Below are 26,499 nucleotides of genomic sequence, written 5' to 3'. Positions count from 1 at the left end.
GGCTATACATTAGACAAAAGACTAGTAACCAGAATATACAGGGACCTCAAAAAACTAAGCTCCCCCAAAATCAATGAACCAATAAAGAAGCGGGCAACTGAACTAATCAGAACTTTTTCTTTTTTTAAAATTATTTATACATTTTTTCATATGTATATACATTGTTTGGGCCACTTCTTTCCCCTGCCTCCCCCTCATCTCACCCCTCTGGCTTCTAGGCAGAACCTGTTCTGCTCTCTTCTCCAATTTTGTTGAAGAGAAAACAGAAGAGATAATAAGAAAGGCATAGCATTTTTGCTACCTTGAGATAAAGATAGCTATACAGAGAGATTCCTAGCATTGTTTCCATGCACATGTGTATTACAACCTGCATTGGGTCATCTCTACCAGACCTCTTCACTAGAAACAGAACTTTTTCAAAGGAAGAAATCCAAATGGCCAAAAAACACATGAAAAAAATGACCATCCCTGGCCACAAAGGAAATGGAAATCAAAACCAAACTAAGACTCCACCTCACTCCTGTTAGAATAGCTATCATCAAAAACACCACTAACAACCAATGTTGGGGAGGCTGCATGGAAAAAAGGAACCCTCATACATTGCTGGTGGGAATGTAAGTTAGTATAATTACTTGGAAAACAATATGGAGGCTTCTTAAAAAACTAAACATAGATCTGCCATATGATCCAGCAATACCACTCCTAGGGATATACCCAAAGGAATGTGACTCAGGTTATTCCAAAGGCACCTGCACACCTATGTTTATTACAGCACTATTCATAATAGCCAAGTTATGGAAACAGCCAAGATGCCCCACTACTGACGAACAGATTAAGAAAATGTGGTATTTATACACAGTGGAATTTTACTCAGCCATAAAGAAGAATGAAATTTTATCATTTGCAAGTAATTGGATGGAACTGGAAAACATCATCTTAAGTGAAGTTAGCCAGGCTCAGAAGCTCAAAAATCATATGTTCTTCCTCATATGCGGATTATAGACCTAAAACAAATGCAGTAATATTATTGGACATGGGTCATACATTTAGGGGAGAATGTGTACAGGAGGAATAGGGAAAAGGAAGGAAACCTAAATCTTGAATGTGGTTGATGTGCTCACTGTAGAGGAGAGAATAAAGTAATCTTAAACTGACAGAGGCCGCTATGGGAGGGTGACCAGAAAACAGTGAAGAGGTCTGGTAGAGATGAACCAGTGGGGATTGTAATACACATGTGCATAGAAGCAATGCTAGGAATCTCTCTGTATAGCTATCTTTATTTCAAATTAGCAAAAATTCTATGTCTTTCTTATTATCTCTTCTGTTTTCTCTTCAACATAATTGGAGAAGAGGGCAGAACAGGTTCTGCCTGGAAGCCTGGAATGAGTGGGGGAGCAGGGGAGAAAGGTGGCCTAAACAATGTAGACACATAAGAATACATGTATGAACAATAAAAAAAAGAAAAGAAAGAGTTCATATTTTATTGCTGATGGTGATCTACAGATTTCATGCAATCACTCTCAAAATTCCAGTGATACATTTCAAAGAGTAGGAAAAAAAATCAATCTTAAAATTCACATGGAACCAGAAGATAGCCCATGTAGCTAAATAAATTTTTAACAAAAAGAATGAAACTGAAAGGATCACATACCTGATTTCAAGTATATTACAAAGGTATAGTAATCAAAACAGCATGGTACTGCCATAAAAACAGACCCACAGACTAATGAAAAAGAATAGAGTCCAGAAATTCTAACATTTAGAATCAGTTAATTTTTTTTTACATAGGTACCAAGAACACACAATGGGGAAAGGAGTCTTTCTGAAAAATGGTAACAGGACACTGGATACTAGTGTCCTGGAGAATGAAATTAGACCCTTATCTTACTCCAGATATAAAAATCAACTCAACATGGATGAAAGACTTAAACATAAGATCCAAAATTCTAAAGTTACCAAGAGAAACCCTGAGATCTAGTTTGTTTCATTCCTCATTGATTATTTCCTTCATTACACAGCAGCTTTTCAGTTGAATGTAACTTCATTTCTCTAATTTTGCTTTTGTTGTCTGTGTTTTCAGATCCATAATCTCCACCCCCCCAAAACAAAACAAAACGAAAATAAACATTACTCAGACCAATGGTATGGGTGTAGAACTTCAATTTTGCAAGAGGAAGAGGTTCTAGAGATCTATTGACAATAATGTGACTATTCTTAACACTATTGGACTATACCCTTAAAATTGTAAATTTAATGTTATGTGTATTATACAGGTACAAAAAAGCTTTAGTTGTGCAGTTTTCTTTAAAGCGTGTAAGTCAAATGTGTATTTGGACTAAGCTTCTAACTATGTTCTAATAAATATATGTAATTTCAGATCTGGTAATTCCATTGTGACTCGCATATGATTTTAAGTCATTATTACCAAGTATATCAATATAGAGAAATTATGTATGAATAACTAGACAAATGTCTTAGGAGTTTTATGTTGAATTTATCATTTTCCTTTAAAAAGAGAGAGTGAGCTATGAGTTTATAAGGACAAAATTTAGTGGCAGATGAAACCAAAGCGAGAATGATTATTCACATCTTGGTGTGACAATCCCAGTTGGTTCCTGGGTGAATTTCATTCTATTTTGTCCTACATCAAGATTTCAATGCACATGGCTCATTAGTGCTTGTAGGCATTTCTGTAATGGCAATTTATTACACTTTCAGGTGACAGAAGCTGTCCTTTGAAGAATTGCTTTCTGACCTCCTCTTCTTTCAAACCCTAACACCTGCTGAATGAAGTGGCCTGCTCTTTTTCTCTGTCCCCATATAGATACTGGAAGTTTTTGTGTGTGGGAGAGCCAGGCTGAAAAGCTTTGGCAGGAAGGTCCTTGCAGCAGCCTGCCTGTCGAACTGCATGGATCAACAATTTCTCAATTAGAAGAAGATAGATGAGAAGATAGAGTATTCGGTGACTGTAAAGCTTCAAGCAGCAGCTGAGGAAGATTTTCAGAACATCTGGTTGAAATCTATTTCTTTTTAGGTAAGCATTCCTTTTTACAACCAGCATACATAAAGCATGAAATTGGCTTACTCCACCTCCTCCTAACAAGGAAGAAGCTCCTTGGATTATTATTCCTTTGATGCCAGTATGGAGGGAGAGTAGGGTGGCATATGGCATGCCCAATGGGGCCTTCCTCCACCCCTAGTCTTTCAGACCCGTCTCAGAGACATTTATCTGCTATATCAAACCTATATTTAAGAGACCATCTAGCTTGGCAATGTAAAAGATTCTTCACAAAAATAAAACCCAATTTATGGTGATTATGAATTTCCCCTATTCCATGAAATTTGTGTCTGAGCAAGGGCTATTCTTAACATAAAACTCCTTCTCTTAAAGTATTAAAATTGTTTCTTTGTGTATCCAGCTCGTTCTTTTGCTTTGTTAATTTAATAATGTCTTTCACTTTTGCTAGTAAATGCAGAATTCACTTTTATTTTTTTCCATATCTAACTTCATTTTGTATCCCTAGCATCCCAAACCACAAAACTGCATTGATAGTATAAACAGATTTCATAGTGTTTTAGAGAGACGGCATAACTAACCAATCAATCAAGTAAATAATTATTTTTAAATTGTTTGAACATACTACAAAAAGAAATCTGAATTCAAATCAAGGCTTGCCAGTTCATGGCAAAACTGTAGATATTTAGACCATTTAATTTAATAGTAATTGCTTACATGGCATCGTGTTCCTATTATTATCCATGCTAAAATAACTTGAAGTCAACCTCAATATGTAGCCTGTCACATCCAAAGTGCTTTAAATGTTCATCTACAATAAAAAATGTGCTTTCAAACTAATGTACATGAAAGGAACATTTTCTAATTCATGATTTTCAGTGTACTGATTTACTTCCCACATGCCTAAGTGGTCCTTTACTAACCAATCATGCAACCACATAATTTACACATATTCCTGTATTTTCCATTATTATTAACTCTAAAAATAGTTCTGAGTTTCTGCCATGGCTTACTGATAGCGTTGTAATAAATATGGTCTACTATTTATGTAAGGCTTTCTTTAATACGAAGAAAGAAAATGTTTAGGAACTGTTTACATTCCAGAAGGGGATGAGATTAGTTGGAGACCCCTGTAGAGTTAAAACCAGTCCAGAAGCAAAGAAAGACAGCTTTTCATAGGAAATTTCAGAATACAGTTAATCTATACCACCATCTTTAGGTATACTATAAATTTTCATTAAAACAATTAAGATCAAACTATATTGAAACAATCTGGAGTTTTAGGTTTCATCCAAAGGGCAAGAAAATTGAATCAACAGAGAGGGCAAATCTTTGTACCTCTGAGTGTACAATCAGTACACTTGGTTCTGAAGCTACCATTATTGTGTATATCCAGTTTCTTTTCTTCCTTTCCACCCCCACAGTGTCTTGCCCGCCTTTGGTCATTTCTCTGTTCATTAGCACCTCACTGGAAGAGAGAGGAAAAAGAAAAGGAGGTGAAAAGCAGCGATCAACTTTGTTACTTTTTAGAAGTTAGAAGTAAGAATTAAAAACAGATTTTAAAATTGTCAATGTGTTTTAGCATTATGCTGGGCCTGTCATTATCAGAACTAATTAATAGGCAAGTGACAAAGCATCTCTACAGCAAGTATCAGCACAGTCACTAAGCCCACTGTCTTTGGATCTGGAGAAGGCCTTGTTCACTTCTAACTGTCATTCAGAAAAGAAAATAAAAGTGAATCCTTCTCTTATGAAATGTGGGGATTCAAACAATGATTTCTGTTGCTCAATCAGCCCTAAAATTCTGTTTAAAATACTTGCCAAAAGATAAAGATGTGTACTTGTGTGTTTATGATTTTTTTCACTTTAAATTAAGCTTCAATAAAAAGTAAAAGATTAGATAGATAGATAGACAGACAGCTAGATAGATACAGACAGCCAGTCAGAAAATTTAAGTGGAGGAGAAGATTCTGCTTGGTGTTGAGAATTCCAAACTGACAGTCAAGGACTGCAAAGCCACAGAGTGCTGAAGAATTCCGGAGTGGGAGTGGCGCAAGTCTAAAGCACACCTTTTTTCCTTTTCAAAGAACACTCTCCAAAGTAAGCTCCTAGGTCCCTCCTGTAAATACTCAATTGTTTCCTTAGTGACAAAAAAAGCAGAAAGAAAAGAAAGGGGGAACAAAGTCTTAGAAGACCAAAACTAAGAGCCAGATGGTTAATTCAACTACAAAGGGCAAGAAAGGGGGCGTCCAAAATACCTTCTGAGAAGGTCATTTTAAGGCTCCCAAGACTGAGGAAATTAGGAGGTGCCATTGTAGGCATTTAACTATGAATGAGTCATTGGAGAGCCACTTTGGGTAAGTTTAGGAATAAAAGAGAAAAGTTGTCCCACTGCAGATTGCTCCATTTTCCGCAGGCCTAAACAGCAGATTATGGCTTCAGAGCCTGGGCTGTCCTTGTTGGAGGGCACGATGCACCATAGATTTTTATTTTCACAAAACGGACTCCAGAGGCTGTGGCCTTCCAGACAGCAGCTGGCGCCGGGCAGAGGCAAGCCTCGGGCGTGAGCTGCTGGCGACCGCGTGGCTCTTGGCTGTGCGTCTCAGCCTGCGCTGGCCAGCACCACAGCTGAAGCTTCTAGTGGGAGCAGACGCTGTTCCCTTCTGGAAGGTCCATGAGGGTCGCAACTGGCTGCTGCCGTCTACATATTTAGGGGAAAGGAACTGGTGTGGAGGAAAGGAGGGAGTAGGTTTACAGAAGGGTTGGCTCCTCCTTGTAACTCTTGTGCCTAAAGTGAGTGAGATGGTGGCCAAATAAAGCGAAGGGAGATTATCTCATTTTGAGTAACGAGGATTTGTGGATGAGCCGGGCGATGTGTCCTGCAACTGTCGATTTGGCAGATTTGACTCTATCCACTGCCATTTTGTTCCCACTTCAAACACATCTCCCCCAGCCTCGTGTTCGGACCAACTCCCCAGACTCAGACTCGATGTAGGCAGGGAGCGGAAAGACAGAATCAAAAGTCCGCCTCCTTTTGCTCCCTGCTAATGGCAGATGCACAGCTGGTTTGGGTCTGAGCAGGTTGGTATTTGCGGGGGAAAGCCAGGGCGGCTTTAGCATCTTTGGCGGGGTTTGGTGGGGAGTGTTGGAGCGGGGAGTAGCAAGGGATTGGAGGAGAGTTAGGCCGAGTATTGAGCGAAGCCACTTATTTGGCGTCCGGGCTGCCTCTCCAGCCTCCGCTGCGCTCGCGTGGAGAGGAGGGGGTGCGGAGGGCGCGCGGGGCGGGGGGACGCCCAGCGGCGCGTCAAGCCCGCGGTGGCAGCGGGGCTGTCTCTTTAAGCGCTCCGGAGGGGCCGGGGCTGGAGGGCGGCGAGCGCGTTTCCATGGCACCGGGGCTGCGGGGGCTACAAGGCCGCGGGGCTCGCTCCACTCCAGTCGCTCCGGGCGGAGCAGGGCCGCGCAGCTCGCCGGCCACCGCACCTCGGGGGCTCGCTCTGCTGCTGCGCCCGAGCTCCCTGTCGCTGGTGACGCCCGGTGAGGCCGCGCTGCAGCCGCGCCCTCCGTGGAGAGACGCATCTCGCCCGCCCCGCGAGCCCCGCACGCCAACTTCTGCCCGGCGAACCCAACTTCTGCGCCGGGTTCGGACTTGCGGATTCCGAGCCGCACGCCGCGCTCAGATCGGGCGGTGGCCAGAGAGGCTTGGCCTCGTTGGGATGACCTCGTGACTGTGGTCGGGTGCTTCTGCGCTTGGGTGGCCGCCAGCTGGCCGCCAAGAAGCGCCCTTCAGCTCCAGCCGGGCATGTAAGTGGCGCCCACGGTCTTCCGATCCAGTGCGCTACAGCCCCACCCGGACCCCGCGGGCAGAGCGGTCCCCTCTGGGAGGGGACGGACGAAGTGTGGGCAGGCTATGGGCGGTATCTTTGGGCTGTCCCTGGAGGAGCGCAGTGGGAAAGCTGTCACCAGCGTGTCCCCTGGGAGCGCCAGCCCCAGAGCAGAAACTGCGACCCAGGGTCGTGTGCTTTTCATCCAACTGATACTTTTTAAGTGTCTGACAGATCTCCCCACGCTCGCTCCAAGTTTGAATGTATTAAGCTTGTGTGTGTGTGTGTGTGTGTGCGCGCGTGTGTGTTTCTGTTAAATTTCCTGATTGGGAATAATTGGTTAATAAAAGTGCCACTTTCTAAAAGGCTTTTGCATGAAATCCTGTCCAACAGCGAGTTTCTTGGCATGGTCTTCTTTACAGAAACCAATGAGCTCGTGCACATGTATTTTCTTTTTCTTTTTGAGAGTCATTATCAAGTCGAAGGCATGGATTATTCCACAGGTTTGATGACTGGAGAAGTGAGGAGTCAGGAGATGAGTGTGTCAATGACAGAAGCAGCAGCCACTTGAGGGGCTACTTAGATGCTAGCTTCTTTAGAGGACTGAAGAGTTAGGAAGAGGAAGAGCATCCTGGGGCTAGGGCATGTCTTTGTTTCTACATTAGGACTGTGGAACCCTAGGAAATATTAATTCTTGCCACCCAGTCATGAGGAGCTCATAGGAAGTCTTTCCAAATTGCCCTGTCTCCTTGACTGGCTGGAGAAGTTTTTGTTGAAATCTGTAGCTTCAGTGATGATTCTCATCTAGCAGTCAGAGAAAAGCCAGATCCAATTCTGCCTTTCAGTTTCTGCTCTTGAATGGTTATGAATAGGCACCAGAGTATTTTGAACATTTAAACATTTTGCTACTTCTTTGCTTTTCTGAAATGTGAATATTTTATAATAGAAAAAAATGGTCTAGATAATTATACAAAGCTATCCATACCTTCCCTGGGATTCACATTTTTCCCATAAGAAAAAAACTATTTTTGGGTTCATTTTACATTTCCATATTTCATCCCTGGTGTGAGATTCAATTTGCTACCTGGTTACAGCAAATGTCACTAACTATAAATCTTGAGACCTGGTCAGGATGTTAGTGGCATCACCCAACTTCTTGCCTTCATACTTTGCAAATGTGTATTTGGCAGAAATGCAAGGAGTTTCTGTGAATGTGATTACTCTTGGATTGATAAGATTTGGCTTGTTTGTTTTGACGAGGCTGATTTAGACTTTTCAGTTTACCTCAGAAAACATCACTTTGGATAGCTCATGCATGCATAAGCCTTCCCATCTTAGAAGCAGCTTTTTAGCAAGCTTGCACAGTAACCCTGCTCTTACCTTTACAAGGGCCCTTGTTATTAAAGTGGATCCTGGGTTGCCTTATTAAGTAGCCACAGAATCATCCATGCACATTGAGACTGAATAATGCCTCTGGGAAGGCACTGGAAAAATAACAGAAATGCACCACTTTTTACATTACTTGACTGTGTTACTTCATGTTTCAGTGTTAACTCTTTTGTTGAAAAGGTTAAGGGATGACATTGCACGTTTTAAAGGAGACTGCTACTGCAGCTCATTTATTTATCAGGTGAGATGATATCAGATATTAAAACCAGTATAAATTCTTGAATTGTTTAATAGAGATATCTTTTCTAGGACGTATTGAGCTCACTCTGAAGATCAGGAAGAGGAATATCCACTCAAATTTATGTTTAGTCCTCCCTGGTATTTGAGTCAATGGTGATTTCTTCATCAGGAAGCATGTTGGGATTTAGTGCTAGGTTTCTGCAAATGTCTTTACAATCGTTGTAGGCATATGGAATGCAACCATGTATAGCAGTTGGCTTCTACACACCTGCCCAGCTATTAAATTAAAGAGAATTCTTCCTGAGAGTTTTATTGACCTCTGAGGTTCATTATCAGTGAAAGCAGGCTTCTAATGAGGTAAAGACCACTAATGAGAATGCATCATCTTACTGACTGGCACTTAGAGGTCATTAACACAGGTGAGAGCCGATTTTGTACTTGAGCAGATTTGGGGAGATAGAAGGACAACTGAAAACAGGAAAGGAAATGTGCAGCTAACTAACTAATGGTCAGCTTAAACAGAATGCATTGTATTTATGGTGCGTTCCTCAAAAGGTAAACTCATTTTCAAAAGGAATTTTATCAATGAAACAAAAGATGTGTGCCATGGATTCTCCAATTCTAATGATAATTGATCTATCTGATAATCTGTCTATTTCTGATGAAATTTGGATAACTATGATTAGGCAGATTAATAAACTCAGTATTCCACAATCATTGATTACTTATTATGTAAGTAGGTAGGCATTGGAAATCATAGCTAATAATTAATCTATTTGAATTCTTACTTAGATACAAGGCAAATTTCTAGCTACTTTACATGTACTATTTCATTTAGTCTTGGAAATAGCTCTGTTATCCTTCTCATTTTATGATGAAGTTCTTTTTAATCGCCTACAAGCATTCTCCATAGCAGTGAAACTGATACCTTCTCTCTAATGTGTATTAAGAAACCATTGGAGCCTCTTCTGATTCCTTCAGTAGTTTTAGAGGGCTGTGCTCAGTTGGTGCTCAGTTGGCATTTTAATTGTCCTACAAGGGGTGGGGTAGTTCCACAAAGATCTTGTTTTTCTCTGCTTCATGGAGACTCATAAGAAATTCTCCTTATCGGTCATACCTGCAGGCACTTAAGTATTAAAATAGGGGACAAGGAAGGAGTCATGAGTGGGGAAAGGTATCTGTGGCAAGTACATTATGAAATGTAGAGTTGTAATGGGATGGCATTTTGATAAAGGAATATTGAGGAGTTTGCTTTTGTTGATGGTACTCCACAAATGTTTTCCAAAGGATTAAACAGGAGGAAATAAACTCTACCCAGATCTTTGAGACATCAAAGGAAAATGACTAGCCATAATGCACTCTATTAAAATTTATCCTTTGTAATTTACTCTTGTAAATACTTGGATCATAACATGATGAAAAGTTGTGAACATGGATGTACTACAGATACTATGCCAGGGAGAAATAAAGAGAGACAGAGCTGGTCTCTCTTTATTTATCTCTGGAACCTGGGCTACTTAGATTTCTCTGATAACTGGAGGCAATTTTAAGAAGGTAGGGTCATTTTGTGACTCAGCCAGTTTTGATAAAAAAAATTCAAAATTTGCCAGATATGATACTGTTTATCTACCTGGGTTATTTTCTGTCTCTGTGACAAAATACCTGATATAAACAACTTAAGGGAGAGAGGATTTATTTTGACTCATGGTTTCAGTTCATGGCTATGTTCCTGGGCAGTGGTGAGGCAGAACATCATGGCAGAAGGAAATGGCATAGCAAAGTTGCTCGCCTCATGGAGGCCAAGAAATACAGATTAGAAAAGGCTGGGTACAAACTGTATCTTACAGGGCTTGACTCCAGTGATCCACTTCCTCCAACTGGACCCCACTTCCTCCCAATAATTCCACTGGAGTATGACTCCTTCAAGGGGTCATCTATTGATTAGGTCAGAGCTCTCAGGATCCAATCACTTGCAAAACCTGCACTTCTGAACATTGTATTGGAAACCAAATCTTCAACACGGGACACTTTTTAGGGGATGCTTCAAGTTCAAACCATAACCATCCCTCTTCCACAATATACATATGTAGGATGGTGTTTCATTTCAGCCTTTTGTAGGTGATGTAGAAACTCAGGGTCAGAGTTGGAGATTTAGATTTTATGAAAAATCAGTGGATTTAGAATTAAAGCAAGTCAAGAAGCTATGGTAAAAATCTGGACTAGTGAAGGGGAGTTGTCAGAATGAGCTCTAGCCCCACATATGATACTGGAATTTGTTGTTATCTTTGCAGCTGCTTTTACTTTTCTCATGACAAAACCTGACAATGACCTAGGCTGTTCAGGATGCTGTAACAAAATATCATCTGCTAGATGGTTTATGAACAGCAAATATTTATCTCTCAGTTCTGGACCAGGAAGTCTAAGATCAAGGGACTGGCAGATCTGGTGTCTTGTATAGCCTATTTACTGGTTTACAGACCCAGTTGTGTTCTCACATGATGGAAGGGGCAAATGAGTTCTGTGACTTGTTATTAATAAGGCACTAATCCCATTTATGAGGGCTTCACATTCTACTACCATCATCGTGAGTCTATGATTTCAAGACATGAACGTCTGGAGGAAACAAACATTTGAACCATGGCATGAGCAAGCTAGTATTGTCTGAAGTTAATAAAAATCTACTTTTAAGCATGGCCTGTGGTCTTTTACTCATCAGTGTAAAGTAGACCAAAAATTTCTTTCTTTCTTGTGGATTCAGTGAGCCATGCTCCTAATGACCATGTACTCTTTGATTCCCTCTACTCTTAACCTTTCTATTCCATACTCCCAAACCACCAGGCTCTCTCAGCTTTTGACTTAATTTTGATCTGTTTATCTTACATTTAGTAGTCACCTTCCCATTCCTCCAAGCATACCCTAACTTTTACCTATAGTTTTAGCAATTTGTACTTTATCAATACATTGACACTATATTTATGATTTTACAGTATCCCTGTCCTGTCCTCTGTTTCAATATTTTTCTCATATCTTTACTTCTTTCTTTCATGAGAATAAATTTCCTACTTTTATTTCAAGGTAATCCATTTCCTGATTCCATTTGATAAATATTTTCTGAACAAGTTATCTATTTTCTTTCTTTTATCTCCAACTCTTTTCTCACAAATGTATCTAAGTCTTCCTTCTTACATCTCGTTCTAGTCTAAGTTCATGGTCATTTTGCCTATATGTATGTCTGTCTTGACCTTGCCTCTTTTCTCTTTCACCTTTAGTTTCTGAAGATCAGCTCCTTGATACTTCTTGCTATCTCATAATCATTTAACCCATGCAGTTCAGTCTCCCCTGCTATCTTTCTTTCTCTGAAGCTACCCACTTTTCAGAGCTTTCTTCACTCTCATTTTTCCCAAGTACATGACATCACTAGATGTTCCTGTTTTTCTGCTTTTATACAAAGTTATTTGTGCTTTTCCTTTGTATACTTAGTATCCTCTGTAGCTCTCCTCCCCTGTTCCCTGCATTCTCCACCTTCCATCTTTATTTCTCTTCACATTTTCTACATGGTACCTCGTTTATTCTTTTCTTTCCACTGGCTTTCATCATATGCAGTATTCTAATGATACCTAGATCTCTATATACAGCTTCAATCTCTTTGAAGTTATAGATTTCCATTTTTAACTACAGCTATATCTCCATGAGTTTCAGACTCAGAATGTCTATAAACCATCTCTAATCATCATTGACACCTACTTAATCTTCTCAGACACTTTCCCTATCTTCCCTTTTCTTATATTTTCCCCTTTCTTATATTTGAAGCCTGATTTGTTACTTTTCTTCTAGTTTACCTCATAGTCATGTTAAGAGGGCTTTTATAAGGAAATTGTATAAATATAAGTTAACACATACATTTATATCATTTGCCATATCCTGTAAATATCAGCATAATATCTCTTGAAGTAGTTCTTATTCCTGTTGTTGACACTTAAGCACAGCCATGCTGTTTGTATTCTTATAGTATTAGACTTTTCTCTTGCTTGAACTCCTCTTTCACATCCTCTCCATCTTCTCTATTCTATAATATATACTGTTTAACTTTCAAATTGTTTTTTTTTCTTTTATTATTCATATATGTATACAAGGCTTGGCTCATTTCTCCCCCCTGCCCCGACCCCCTCCCTTACCACCCACTCTGCCCCCTCCCTCTCCCCCCCTTAAATTGTTTTTTACTTTTAATTGATACATAAATTTAGATGTATGGGGTACCATGTGATGTACTGTGTTGCACAGAAAATAGATGATGCTGTGTTAGCATAGAACTATTTGTCTCCTTTAACATTCATTATTTTTATGTTAAAAACATTCAAAATCCTTTTTTCTATCTTAAAAATATATAGTACATTGTTATTATCTATAGTCACTCTACTGTGCAATAAAACAGAAGTTCTTGCTGTGATCTATCTATAACTTAGAACCCACAAATAAAACTTCCCTACCATTCTTCTCCATCTCTTCCTCCCTTCAGCCTCCCCAGCCTCTGGTAACAACCCTTCTGCTCTCAACTTTTATTAGATCAACACTTTGACTCCACATATGAGTGAGATCATGTGGTACTTGTCTTTTTCTGCCTGGCTTATTTCACTTAGCATAGTGATCTGCAGTTCTATCTATATTGTTTCAAATAACACAAGATGTCATTCCTTTTTTATGGCTGAAAAATATGTGTATATATATATGTATGTATGTGTATGTTAATTTTTTAAATAAGAATGATTTCTAAAGCAAATATCTAGTAACATTTTTCCCTAAAAACTGATTATCCATGGAATAAAGCTTAAGTCTCAAAATATTTTTCTTAAATACTACTAATACAACCAGGAACAACTTAAGTACTTTTCATATTTGAACTTATCTCATAATAACCACATCAGAAGGTAACATTAGTGTCTACTTTCTTACTTAGTTGTTTGTCAGTGCTGGGGTCTTGCACTTGTTAGGCGAGTGAGCTGTTATTGAGCTGTATCCTAGCTCTAGTGTTTACATGTTTTTCCAAATTACAAATATGTTTATTAGTTTGAATCTCAGTTGTTACAAATCAATTCCTAAATGATTGGAATTTTTTCTACTTTCAGAACATTGACATAATTTATTTATAATTCATATTTTTTCTTGTGATTTCTAATTTTGTTCATTCCAGTGTTATTTCTGACATTGAAAGTTTTGTACTTCAGAGTTTTAATGAAACCTATTATGTCTACATTTCCATAACTAATCTAGCGCCTTTGAAAAATCTTGAAATATTTGCCCTCAATTAATGCAAAAGCTAAGCTTCCTACTTCTTTGCCTTATTTGATGACATCCATGTTGTTGGTAGCTAATCTGAATACATAGGAACAAGACAAACCTTATCACAGACCTATCTAGAATATTTTTTTTACAATTTATTTCAATTTTATGTATATTCAATTGATTTCTAGTGTCTACATTTTTATGATTAAGATGTTGAAGTCCAGGGAAGTTAAGATTTTCTGGAGATACTGCATATGGAGTTCCAGAGAGAAGCTATATTGTTAATGAGTAGATGAGTTAGGATATGGATGCAGGCTGACTCTAAAATCTGTGCTGTTAACTAATATACTGCATTTAAAGCTTTATATTTGCTGTCATTTTTCAATTTTTTAGCCATTTATTAGTGCCTATCATTTTGGTTTTGTAATTTTGTCTTTAGTCCTCTTCTAGTGAAGAACTATGAAGCACCTAAGAGTTTACTTTATTTGCAAGGTAACAAGTTAGTCGGCCACAGTTCATAGCTACTGATAGAAACACGAGATTCCTGAGTCAAAGACAAACGGTTTTGTTAATCCTTTAGTCCATAGTAGGCAGCATGAGTTTCATGTTTGCCCCTGCTTGTCTTTCCTCTTCCTTTCACAGAAGTTCCATGGGTCAGTGAGGAGTGGCTCAAAATGGATACTATGCACACAGTCACAGCTTGAGAAGCCTAGAGTCTAGAAAACTTCAAATCCTACATGAAACTTGCTAGCAAATCTAACAATCATTGCTGTTAGAGGGAAAATTATCTTTATTATCAAGCTGAGGAAAAAACTCTCTTCAGCCCTGTAGGAGAGATTCCTCTTTATCTTCCAAGGCTGTTTGCTAAGTAAATATCTTTTTAGAAAATAAACAAGCTGTTAATGTGGTTTTTTTTTTGAGTGCCAGAGACTGAATCCATGCATGGTAAATGCTCCACCACTGAACTACATTGAGCTACCCCCAATTTGCTGTCAATGATGCTTTGCAAGAAATGCAAGAGATATTGATGAATTGTCTCCCAACCTCCCTGACATTTTTCTTACCCTTTATAATTTTTACTAAAGTTTAAGATTAATTTTGTTTTCTTTGGTTTATTAGCATATATTAATTATTCAAGGGAATTTCATTGTGATATTTCCATATATGCATATAATGTATGTTGGTCATATTCACCCTTTTGTTATTCTTCCTTATTCTCCCTCCCCTATTTTTCCTTACTTAATAGGTTTCATTATTCTGTTTTCATACCTCATATAATATACTTTCATCATATTCATCCATATCACCCTCTCCCTTCACCTCCTCCATTCCTTCTGGTTCTCCCCCAAGTGGTCCCCCTTTTATATTCATGTCATTTCCCCCCATTTTTAGTTCTATATTTTACATATGAGAAAAAACTTGCAATATTTGTCTGAGTCTCTTATTTTGTTTCACAAGATGACCTCCAGTTCCATCCATTTTCCTTCAAACAATATAATTTCATTCTTCTTTATGGCTGAATAATACTCCATTCATGTACACATACCACATTAAAAAATTGATTCATTGGGATGAGCAACTAGGCTGATTCCAGAGTTTGGCTATTGTGAATAGTGTTGCAATAAATACTAGTGTGCAGGTATCTCTACTGTATGCTGACTTACATCCTTTGGATGTATGCCCACGAGTGGTATAGCAGGATGATATGGTAGTTCTCTTTTTTAGTTTTTTGAGGAAACTCCATACTGATTTCCACAGTGGCTATACTAGTTTACATTCCCAACAAGAGTTCCTTTCTTTCACATCTGTTCCTTTTCTTGATGATAACCATTCTACCTAGAATGAGATGGAATATCAGTGTCAGTTTGATTTGTGTTTTCTTTTATCACTATGGACGTTGAGCATTTTTTCATGTATTTATTTGCCATTTGTACTTCTGTTGGGAACTGTCTGTTCAATTCATTTACCCATTTGATTAATTGGATTATTTGTCCTTTTATTGTTTAATTTTAAGTCCTTTTTATATTCATACACAGACACACACATACACACACACACTCTCATACACACACACATATATATCCATCATCTCTTTTCTGATGAGTAGCTGTCAAAGATTTTCTTCTATTCTGTAGGCTTTCTCTTCATTCTGCTAATTGTTTCCTTTGATGTGTAGAAGCTTTTTAATTTGATGTGATCCCATTGTCAATTCTTGTTCTTATTTCCTGAGAAATAGGAGTCCATTCTTTTTAAATAGGTTGGAACACATTGGGACTAGGTGAGCACAGTTCATTGAACTTACCAAAGGTGTTGTGTCCACATCCCCAGTGTTTGTCTTTTTTTCTTTGATGCTGAAATCACGTACTGAAATCACATCACTAGCTCAGTTGCTTTATGTGTGGCTGATTTCTTTTCTTGTTGCTTCATCCAACAAACATTTATTCTTTGACAAGTACTTTGCTAGGCATTGGGGATACAGAGGGGATTAAAGAAATTCTTTTTTTTAAGCAACACATAGATAGAGGCAGATAAACAAACAGACCAAAGTCTACCAATGCAAAATTTCAACCAAGCTGGAAGGAAAAAAGAATATAGGACCTCTAAATAGGTTTTCAAGAGCTTATTTGTCATAAGCTGACTCTGAGTGAAGGTTAGATGGGTGGTGAAGGAAGTATTAGTGGTGGTAATTTCCAGTTGGAGAGTATTTCCTAAGTGGAGACAAATTTCCCCTTTAAGAAAATCATAATTCACTTTATTAGCAGTACACTTGGAAGGAATAACCTATATCAAGCAACAGTAAAAGATGAATTTAAGAGCATCCAGACTACATAGCTCCATAAGGGTCTTGTGTATCAATAGTCTGGACATTTCAGTGAAACCAAAAGGGAGCCAATATGCATTCTTGCTTGGATAAACATTTACTCTGGTCTTTCAGATCATAATTTACATACAAGGAAGACAATGAGTAAAACCAGAGGAGTAACCTAATGTGATTTGTGGTTCTGAGTAGAGAATGGATTGGAGAAAGATGAAGCTAAAGGGAGGAAGTCAGTTGGGAGGGTCTGTCTGTAGTCAGCAAGAAGTGATATGAGTCTTGTAAACAAAGGAAAGGAAGGAAGATATCTGAAAGAGTAATATCAAGAAGAGTTAATAAATGTGTGGCAGTGAGGGAGTAAGAGAGAAAGACTTGAAAAAAATCAGAAGGACAAGGGAAGGGGAGCTTAAGGGAGAAGAAGATGAGCTCTGTAATGACCTTGTGGTGTTTATGTATTTGTGGGATCTCAATGAGAACTTTCTAGCAAAGCTCCCCACGAGGGTCTGAGATTCAGGAGAATGATATAAGTTGGAGCCGTATTTTAATGTTGAAGTTGGAAGAGACAAATTAAGAGAAAAGACTACTGAGAATGGAATCCTGGAAATTTTAGTATATGAGAGGAGGAGAGATGTAAAAGAGCCTAAGGAGGAGATTAAAAAGTTGCCTGTGTTTAATGAAAAGAGTGATAAATCCTATGCAGAGCCTCAGGAAAGCCATATAAGGTAGGAACTTGGGAAATGGACAGTGTCACTCATGAAAAAATAATCAACTTAGACCTACCTAAACAGACTCAATGAGAGAACATTGTAGTTGAGAATGAAATTCTCACAGCCGTTACTTTTGGTCATGGTGACGAGAAGTGAAACTCCCATAGAGGAGTTTCATGTTCATTCTTACCCAATTAAGCAGTTACCGTTATGTGCTGTCATTCTCAGTTCAACATTCCCTGGCCTGAAATGCCAGTAAAGAGAATTTCCTCCTGAACTACTCCAGCAGAACTAATTACAGATGGGCACAAATCAGAGTCAGCACACAATTATCAAGGCGTTTTTCTTATATCTGCAGAGATGGTAAAGCTGGGTAGCATACAGTTTCTACTCTAAGGAGCTTGTTATTAAGTATTGTGATAGGATATTTGCATACCATAAAGGAGTGGTATCAAAGCCTTTCTATTATTAAAAGGGAAGGAAAAGCCAAACTCACGAGAGGAACCATGGAAAGCCTCATGGTGAAACTTGACGAGGGATTGGGATTAGAAGAGCAATCTAGAAGAAAAAAGAAGAGCATGCAAGGGAAGGCATTGGAAGCTATGGAAGGACCATACCTTCTGGGGATGACACACACTGTGAGTGACTGGTGTTGCCACCATTGTACCATGCACATGCAGTTCTATCCTTGCCAGCATATCTTAGGGCCTCCAAGTGCATTCTACACATTATGGCTCTGGGAGCCTTTGCTCTCAATGAGCTCCCTAGTCTTCTCTGTTTCTTCTAGGCCAATCTTAAGGTTCAGCGCCAAAGTAATCTGTTTCACAAAAGCTTCAGGTCCCTTAGGGCTGATTGTAAGTCTCTCTGTCTCAGCAATCTAAACTGGCATTTTTTAAACATAGGTATGTGAAGAGCTATACTTTCTTAAAAAAGTGAATTTAGAAGCCATGTGATAATGATGAGGACATATTCAGAATAATTAAAGATATTTCCAACCAACTCTTTGTAAATCAATTCCTTGTATATAAATTATATGGCTTGTCAACTCATGATTTGGAAAATGTTTTCCGTCACTCTTCAGTGGACAGTTTTCAGTGGTGTTTAATGTTCCTTCTCATTGATACGGTTAATTAGGAATTGACAGTAATTCTGAACTTCAGTGGGTCTTACTCTTGAGGGAGGAAGCAATCCCTGGAGACTTGAGCTTTTGCTTCTCTGAATTATTAAGAAAACTATTTTCATTGTTTAGTGTAGTAGATACTGATCAGGAGAAAATCAATCCAAGTTTGAATAGTTTTTCCTTCCAGAGCTCAAAGAACCAATGTTCAATAGTAAGAAATAGTAAGAAATGTGGATTTTTGCTATACTGTGAAGAGTATAGCTTATAAACAAAAGTATATGTGGGGATCTAATGTATAGCATGGTGACTATAGTTAGTGATACTGTATTATATGCTTGAAATAAACTAGTAGAGTAGATCTTAAATATTTTTTCTCTCTCTTGCTCTCTTTCACACATAACACAAGGTAACAAGGTAAGGTGATAGATGTGTTAACTAGATTATGTTAATCGCTTCATATGTATATCAAATCATCCCTCACTATATAAATTACATTTATACAATTTTATTTGTCAATCATGTCTCAATAATAGCTGAAAAAGTACATCATAATAAAATAACAGTCAAATTGTATTACATCTTTATTATGGAGTTTAAACAAATTTTGGCTATCCTAGCTTTCAAAGTCCAAAAGATAAGAAAACAATTCTCAGCATAAATAAATGGGGAGTGTATCTCGACATCAAAAATTTATTTTCCAATGCATTTTATGGTTTATCCATGCTGAGAACCACTTCTTATCTTTTGAACTTTTGACCTCTCTGTGTATTGGGATGAACAAAAGTGAACATGGTTTTCCTTTAAATGTACTGGAATACCAAATGTAAAATAAAACAAGTAGAAACTTAAGACACAGCAATACACATGGCCAATTATGTGATAACAGAGTAGTATTTGTATTCAGCTTTAGGCATACATATGCAATATTGAAACAAACTTTGATAAAGAAAACACCATAGGCACCAGCCATTACATCATATAGATGTAGTATTCCTTACATTTCTTACAAAGAAATTCTTGTTTTAATTTAACTGACAGTAACAAGTCTGGACTAGGAAACAACTCAGTCAGCATTCTCTTACTTTCATAAATCTATTTACAGTAGAAACCCCATTAACATTTTAATTGTTTCACTGCTAAAGTTGCTCTCAGTGCCACCTTTAAAGGGCTCAGGTTCATTAAAATTTAAGGGACTAGAGAGTTCATAGTCAATTTGAATGACCTGATGGTGGTTGTAAAGGCTCTAAATATTTTTTTTCCTCACTGAACAACTGAGGGTTTCTTTGTAGTAGCTAAATATGTTCAAAAATAGGTTGTTGAAACACCCTATTTCAGCTCTAGAATTTCTTTAGGTCTCTTCCAGAATTTTTCTGTCTAGTTTTATTTCAATCCTCATATCATTTCTGAAGCTAGATTCTAATTTCACTGAAGACTAAGTATGAACCCAAGAATTGTTTTTTGAATTAAAACCAGTCACTGATAATCTACATTCAACCTATGTTTCTCTACCATCCATTACCTGCACCCCCATAAAAATACCTATGTCAAAGTTAAGTTAATTGTAAGCATTGAGAGCTCTTGTTCTGACTATGCTACACATTAGCTGGCATGACTATGACACATTCTCTGGTGTCATAGCTATTGTCGTTTCTCATTTGTTAAAACTGGTTGTATGTTTTAGGACATTAGTTTGGTTCTAAGATATATATCCTTCAAGGGGTAAGCAGCCTTGAAATATGTCACTAATGTGACTTGCTATATACTATTTAATACTGATCACTTAGGACAATGTCTGCCCAAGGTTTTTGTTTGTTTGTTTGGTTGGTTCCAGCTTATGTGAAACCCTTTTTGGTAAGAGGTAAAAGTTCTATCTTTTTTCTCTAAAGAACATTCTCATTAACAATAATGAAATGCTATCATTTGGTATAAAAAGGACAAAAATATTTGAATTTTTTGTGAGAAGATTAAGATGGAAAGAGGTAAAGACTAATCAATCCAAAATCCTCACACCGGCAATTTGCATTAAAAAACAATAAATATAACATCATCTCACTATAAATTGCTACTTAGGGTCTAAGGACCTCTTAATTCTGGGACTTGGCAATAATAATAAGATGCAGATCAAACAGTGATAACTGGAAGTGTATGATCACTTACCTTCTTTTAAAATTATGTGTTTTCTGTGTATTTATAAATCTGAAGAATGAATAAAATATGTTTGTGTGGTTATTTCTGGAACTTGCTTCTGTGAGTTTTGCTGGTAGTCTGCGCTGACTTACCAAGTGCTAAATTTTGCGTTTTAAATATGTGGCTTTGTTTCATGACCAAAAGGTTCTGGTTGGTGGTAGCAAAGGCTCATGAGGAAAGATATTAAAGTACTTTCACTAAGATGGTGCTTTTACAGATGAAATCATCTCTATAGGCTTTTGGAATTCTTTTTCATTTAGGGGACACATTTTTTGTCTTACAATCTCTCTTTTAAGAAAAACCTTAATTGTGGGAGTAAATGCAAAACATAAACTTACCATCTTAACCATTTTTAAAGGTACAGTTTTGGTAGTATTGACTATATTCATGGTGTTGCATAACAGTTCTTGAGAACTTTTTCATCCTGTAAAACTGAAACATTACACCTATCAAACTCTATGCCTATTTCCCTCTTCTCCTAGTTCTAGCAACCACTAGTCTAGTTTCTACTTTCATGAGTTACTTTAGGTGTGGAATCACACAGTACTTGTCTTTTGTGACTTGCTAATTTCAGGTAGTGTAACGTCCCAAAAGCTCATCAATGTTGTAGCATTTGATAAGATTTCCTTCCTATTTAAAAACTGGATAATACTCCTTTTGTTAAAAATGCCATATTTCCTTCAGATGACTATTTGGGTTGCTCACACTTCTTGGTTAGTATGAATAGTGCTGCTCTGAACATGGGTATGTAAATATCTTTTCCAGATCCTACTTTCAATTCTTTTTCCATTGTTCTGGAATTCTTAGAAGCAGGATTGCTGGATAATATAGTAGTTCTACTTTTAATCTTTAAGGGAACCTCCATGCTGTTTTCCATAGCAGCTTGTACTTTTATATTCTCACAAAAATAGATAAGGGTTTCATTTTCTCCACATCTTCATAAACATTTGTTATCTAAAAAACTGATTGAAAAATGTGCATATATTTATGGTGTGCACAAAATGTGCACACTCATATCATTCTGAAAAGAGTAAATTAACCTAATTAACATACACTTTATCTCACATATTTATCAGTCATTTCTTCACCAGACATTTTCATAAAATGCCATATTTAGTGGTGTTTCCTCTACATGGAATCAGCATACAAGCTGCCCTCCTTAGCTCTTAAATTATTTACCATTCTTAAATTTACACAGAAGACTGGTTTCCCTGACAGTATGTGTTTAAATCAAAAGTAGTTTCATAATCTGTTACCTATAATACTCAAATTCTAAAAGTGCCAAACACTAGTAAGTATTTTTGTTGTTGCTGTCATTATTTATCACAAACTAAGTGTGTGGCAAGACTTACACTGAGCTGTCATTATTTGTGGACAGGAGGATAAGGTCAAAGACACCATTTTGTATAATTTAGATATTTTATTTAATCCAACTTCATTTTCTATGCAGTGAGGATAAACCTTTATTGGTCCCACCTTGGTTATTTTTCATGATGTCTAATTCCAGACAGAGTGCTGGTCTTTTGAAAGTGGTCTGGTCATGATCAGTCCACTGTACCCCCAGCACCAGTTTCGATATTAATAGAAGGAGCTTTGAAGTCTTTGCTTTTCTCTGCTTCATAAACTTTCCTATTTCATCTTTCCTATCTTTTAATCTATTTGTCTTGTGATGTCCCCATTTTGACTCTAAGAAGATGTTATATTTTTCATTTAGATTGCTTTTGTGCTGTATCTATAGATATTTAGACTCCAGTAAACGATTAGGTTCAAGGAAAGTTAACCAAAATGCCTAGCTCACTTTGGTCTCGTCCTTGCACCTCATAGTCAATATGTTTATGAATATTCTCTTTTGTATGTGGAGTCTCTGTGACCACATGTTACATTATTAATAGCCTCCCCAAGGGTTTGCTTCTTGCTGTGACTACTTCAATTAGCTCAAAGTTTAAGGTCTTCATCTGGTGACACAAGTGGAACATTTATGTTTCTGGCATGACTTTTTAATGTAGAGGAAAGACACCTGCTCTAAAGGTAAACAAGGGTCCTCTTATAGTGGGATGGAGTCCTTTTATAGTGAGTTATGATTCCATGGAGACACACACTTCAAGATATCTAAAGGCTTAGGAAGAAAAGTTAACTCTGAAGGGACCTCCCAAAGCCCAGGGAAAACATTTTTGCATCTGACAGACTGGCCAAGAATTGAACTTGAAGAAGAGGTAAATACTCTCATAAAGGAGAAGGGTTACACATAGGGAGTATTGTAAGCAAGGCTTCCTACCTTTGTTCAGTGTGGCTACAAGAGATGGTAAGGTTTTTGACCTATAGACAAATTAAATGCCACCTGTCAAAAAAAAGTAAGCTTTATGGCTGAGTCTTTGCAATTGTGTGAGATGGAAAACACATTTGAGAGGCAGTATCTAGGAAAGGAAAGTCTGAATTAAAATGAATTATTGCTTGAAGGAAAGATAAATGCCTATTCTGATTGAACCTGAGGCTAGCAGCAAATCCATTACACTAACATATCATCACTGTCTGTTTCATTGAGTACTTCATTTGCCTAGGAAATGAACTTGTTTTCTCTTGAAAACCATCTCTACAATTTCTATGTGTTAGAGGAAAAAAATGGATGCAGCTTAAATGTCCAAGAATGAGAAAGTAGTAAGGTAAATTATGGTATGTCCTTACCATAGAACATTTATGCAGCTATTAAAAACAATGTTTACATAGAATTTTAATACTCTATAAAATGCTTATATTATAAGTCAAAAAAGAGGCAGGATACAAATGGCCATAACAGCATGATTTTATATATAAATGTATAAATATAAAGACAATAAGCACAAAAGGAGGGAATGCATCAAGATGTTTTAATAGTGTTTATCTCTTAGTGGTGAGTTATGGATGATTTTTATTCTCTCATCTGTGGTTCTTTAGTTTTTGCCAACTTTTAAATAATGAATATCCTCTATATTTTCCTAAGAAAATTTTCAGAAAACGATTGTTTATCTCTGGAAAATATTTCCAAAGATAACTGGAATAACTAAATACTGAATAAGTTACTGACCACTGCCCCTTGAAGACAGCATTGTAAGAGTACTTTATTTTTTCTTTTGGTGGTATCATGTATTGACTCAGGTTCTTGCACTTGCTAGGCAAACACTCTACCACTTGAGCCAAGCCCCCAACCCTTTTGTCTTTAGTTATGTCTCAGATTGGTTTTCACACTTTTAGTTTAGAGCCTGTCTCAGACTTCAGTCCTTCTACCTCTGCTTGCCAAGTAGCTGGGACCACAGGTTCATGATACCATGCCTGTCTTGTTTTAAGACAGCCTCACTAACTTTTGCCTAGGTTGGCCTTGTACCATGGTGCTCCTGTCTCTACCTCCTGAGTATCTGGGACCACAGGTATACCTGTCTTGTTTTTGAGCTAACTTTTGCCCAGGCTGGATAGGAACTGTGATCTTCTTGTCTTATCTCTGTAGTGCCTGGGATTACAGGCATACACCACCATGCATGGCTATGTAAGAACATGTTTGAGCCACCAGTGCCACAAAAATGTATCATATAAAAGAAATTTTATATTATTATGTTGAATCTTCTATTATTATGTGTAAAGGAAACTTTATGTTCCATTTGTATTTCAGTTAAAATTTATCATGTACTCTCTATCTGGTCACTACTTCTGAAAATTCCATTGATGACCAAACATGATAAAGGCAATTTCCTCTAAACATTCTTGAAGCATTCTCTTTCAGGGAGGACAAGCCATACAATCAGGTTCCAATATGTAATCTCACTCCAAATTAACTGATGCAAGCATTTTCAAGATGAAGTGGGCTATAGCATAACTTTCTCAGACTGAGAATTGGTGATTCAAGTCTTGTGTCATGGTTTTCTTTTTCTCTCTTTGTCTCTGTCTCTCTGTCTGTCTGCCTCTCTCTCTTTCTCTCTCTCTCTCTCTCTCTCTCACACACACACACATATCCACTCAAAACTATTATTTTAAACAATTTACTTGATATTAGTTGAGTTGTGTATTGCCAAATACTTTAACAAGCTTATAACTTTTTTTCTGTTCCTAAGTCTAAGATTAAAATGAGTTACCTTTTCAGTTGATTCACTTCTGAAACCAGTTGCTTATCTATAGAAAAAGTTTGTTTACCTAGAACTCAGTTGTCTGGTAGCTTACATACCTGGAAAATGATAAAGAATCAGGAAATGGGCAATAATAGTCAAATAAACAACAACAGCTTCCAGTTATTGAGTCCTTGCTATTGTTTTAAACTCTCCAAGGAGTGCTTTTCTCATTATCTCATTTAATCAAAGGCAATACAGTAGTCATTGCCTTTCCCAGTTAGAGATGAGAAAACTGAGTCTTAGGAAAGCCCAGAATCTTATCTAAGGTTACATAGCTGGTTACTGTGGAGCTAGAAGCTGAGTCACATTCCAAAGCCCAATGCATTCTTAATTATGCCAGCAAATGAAAAATGAAAATACACATCACAAGGTCTGTATTCTAAAAATGTTTGACAGTACACTTCAAGATCCCAAAAAAGAATCATTCTCTTTTACAAATGGCTTTGGGAAATTTATAAATAGCATATTTGAAAAGAGGAAAAGAGGAGAGTTGAGAAGTAGAAATGTATACAAAAAAAAGTAAGACCTGGTTGTAGGCTGATGGTGAAAGGGGCAGAAAAAACTAGATCATACTCTCAGGAACTCTGACAACATAATATTCTGTGTTGGTTACATAAAGACACCTTGCTCACTTTGTTAGGTTCTAACTGTCTTGATATTATACATTTGGGGCTTGATCATGGTAGATTTATCTTGTCAAAATATAAAAACCAATATAGTCCTTCAAAAATCCATATTCCTATTATATAATTTATATACTTTATTATCAAAAGATTAGAAAATACAGATTAAAAAATGACAAAATAAATTATTCTCATAATTTCACTATTATTGACATTTTGGAATAACTAAAATACAAATACAAATGTAAGTATGAACATGTATGTTTGTGTTTAAACAAAATGAGACTGAGTTTTACTTTTTAAAAACCATCTTCACTTACTATTCTGTGGACATATTTTTGAATTTTTTTAATGGTAAAAATAGAAAAGTGTATGGCACATTTGAGAGTGATTTTTTTCCTAGTATGAATACAACACACATTTATTTGTTGCTTTAAGAAAAAATGCATATTAATCTAGAAAGTTATTTTGTATGAGTCAGTTCAGTTTTTAATGATGCTACATCAATGAGGCATTACTGTACCTTAGTTATGTTCATGCCAGAGACCTCCCATTATTTCCCTCTATTTGGATTAAACATTTTGAAGAAAGCTTTTCCTTAAAGAAGAAAGATCAATACTGAGAATGACAATTTAAGGGTGTTTTGAAAGGAAAAGAGTGTATATTCCCAGGCTGGAGCTGATGTGATTTAAAGCCATCTGCTTCTCTCACTTGAAATGTAGTTAGCTGTGTTTCCACCAGCCTACTTAATTCAGGAGGAAGGGCAGGCCAACTTCCAAAAGCTGTGTTTTCATTTGGCAAAGATTTATTGAGCACCTACTTTGTGCAGGCCTTGTGTTTGGTGCCTCTTTAACACAAGACTGTAAGATGTGCCCTCTGTTCTCAAAATTCCATTCTAGTGATTAAAAAAAGACAAATAGGTAATTGAAATTCAGCATGGTGGATACATAGAGAGATGTGAGCTTAGAGGGTTGTAGGAGCAGGTGGAAGGTAGTAGGAGAGGTTCTCTGGCTATAGAAATGTTTCAGTGGAGAAGCAGAGTCAAAGCGAGCTAAAGTGTCCCTGGCTAGGGACAGGAGAGTGATGCAGCAAGTTTCAGAGACTGCAAGTACAAAGTTTTGGGGACTTGGGAATAAGCATACAGTGATTAGGACCACGGAGATTAGGG

General features: G+C 37.4%; 1 protein-coding gene across 7 annotated transcripts in view; it reads left to right on the top strand.

Moving 5' to 3' along the window:
* The first annotated feature begins 5,984 nt into the window (after positions 1-5,984).
* The window catches only part of LOC109679873 (uncharacterized), a 518,055-nt gene continuing 497,540 nt past the window's right edge, over positions 5,985-26,499 (top strand). For 6 of the 7 annotated variants that reach the window (XR_012448046.1, XM_074073834.1, XM_074073835.1 and 3 more), the window contains exon 1: positions 6,471-6,817. The gene's annotated coding sequence lies outside the window, so the exon portion shown is untranslated. Of the gene's footprint in view, positions 6,098-6,470; positions 6,818-26,499 lie in introns of those variants that run through there. The other variant, XM_074073833.1, reaches the window with a different exon arrangement.

The sequence above is a fragment of the Castor canadensis genome, chromosome 5 (genome assembly GCF_047511655.1).
Source record: "Castor canadensis chromosome 5, mCasCan1.hap1v2, whole genome shotgun sequence".
NCBI lineage: Eukaryota > Metazoa > Chordata > Mammalia > Rodentia > Castoridae > Castor > Castor canadensis.
This window is presented reverse-complemented; position numbering and strand designations above follow the sequence as displayed.